The sequence below is a fragment of the Silene latifolia genome, chromosome Y (genome assembly GCF_048544455.1).
Source record: "Silene latifolia isolate original U9 population chromosome Y, ASM4854445v1, whole genome shotgun sequence".
NCBI lineage: Eukaryota > Viridiplantae > Streptophyta > Magnoliopsida > Caryophyllales > Caryophyllaceae > Silene > Silene latifolia.
This window is the reverse complement of record NC_133538.1, coordinates 371783505-371785147: the sequence shown is the minus strand read 5'-3', so window position 1 is coordinate 371785147 and position 1643 is coordinate 371783505. Positions and strand designations below refer to the sequence as shown.

Sequence of the window (1643 nt, the reverse complement as noted above, 5' to 3'; positions counted from 1 at the left end):
GTATTTCGCATAGGCCGGAACGTGATTGATTAATTCCGTAAAAGGAATTGAGACTTCTAAGTTCTTCACAATTTCCATGAACTTTCCAAGTTGATCATCAAATTTAGGCTTGGCTTGACGACTTGGAAAAGGAAGTCTAATCACAATGGGCTCCTTTTCTTTGGCTTTGTCTTCATTTTTCTTTGAACTTTCTTCTTTTGATGATTCCCCTTCTTTGGGACTTTGCACCACAACTTCATTCTTACTAGCTCTCACAACTTCATCCTCAACTTGCTCCTTCGGTGCTTCATACCTTGTACCACTTCTCAAGTGAATGGCACTAACCGTTTCATGTCTAGGGGGATTACCTTGAGGTGGTAATTGCCCTTTTTGTCTTTGTGAGTTCGAAGATGCTAGTTGGGTCAATTGTGTTTCCAACATCTTGGTGTGAGCTAGAATGTTGTTGATGGTGGTATCCTTTGCTTGGCTATCTTTTTGCATTTGGGTGAAAAATTCTTGTTGATTCTTTTGCATTTGAAGGACCGCTTTTTGGACATCAAAACTTTGGTCATTGTGGTGATTGTATGGATTTTGATTTTGGTAACTTTGGTTTTGATTGAAAAAGGGTCTTTGGTTTTGATTTCTCATGGGTGGTGGAGTGTATGTTGTTTGAGGGTTTTGGACATTTTGGCTTTTGTATGAGAGATTTGGATGGAATTTGGTGTTTTCATTGTAAAAATTTGAATAAGGGGTACCGCTTTTGTAAGCTTGGAAAGCATTGACTTGCTCGGTTGTTCCCCTACATTCACTTTGATCATGACCCAAAGTTCCACAATTCTCACATATCCCACTTGGGATTGATGAGGATGCCGTCATGGCATTGACATGATGTTTTGATTTTGAGTTTTCCTCAAGTCTAGCCATAGCTTGTTCAAACTTCAAGTTGATAGTGTCAATGTGAGCACTAAGTTGAGCACCCAATTGAGTAACGGTGTCCACTTCATACTTTCCTCTAGTAGCCTTGCGAGGCCTACTATATTGCGAATTATGGACCGCCATTTCCTCAATCTTGTTCCATGTTTGATTGTCATCAACTTCGGTGAACATTCCATTTGATCCCATATTGAGAATGTTCCTTGAATCTTCATATAAACCATTCCAAAATTGTTGCACTAAAAACCATTCGCTAAGTCCATGGTGAGGACATGAGCGACAAACACCTTTGAACCGCTCCCAAGCTTCATACAAAGATTCTTCATCCCTTTGTTTAAAACTCGTGATTTGAGCTCTTAGCATATTGGTCTTTTCCGGTGGGTAGAATTTTTTGTAGAAAGCGAGAGCTAACTTCTTCCAAGAATCTATTCCAAGGGTGGCCTTATCAAGGCCCTTCAACCATTGCTTTGCGGTTCCGATTAACGAAAAAGGAAATAAGACCCATCTAATTTGGTCTTGAGTCACGCCCGTTTGAGAGATAGCATCACAATAATCGCAAAAGGTTTCCATATGAGAATGAGGGTCCTCACTTGGCATGCCCCCGAATTGGCTCCTCTCAACTAGTTGGATGAAGGCGGACTTGGCAATAAAATTTCCGGTAAGATGTTGTGGGGTAGGAGTACCGTTTGGTAGATTCTCCTCGGTGGGTGTAGAGTGGGACGAAAATTTAG

At 40.9% G+C, this 1643-nt stretch overlaps 1 non-coding gene across 1 annotated transcript; it reads left to right on the top strand.

Moving 5' to 3' along the window:
- The first annotated feature begins 1168 nt into the window (after positions 1 to 1168).
- Positions 1169 to 1275, top strand: LOC141636952 (small nucleolar RNA R71). Its single transcript, XR_012541517.1, has one exon. It is a non-coding gene; the product is annotated as a small nucleolar RNA R71 (small nucleolar RNA).
- The last annotated feature ends 368 nt before the right edge of the window (positions 1276 to 1643 follow it).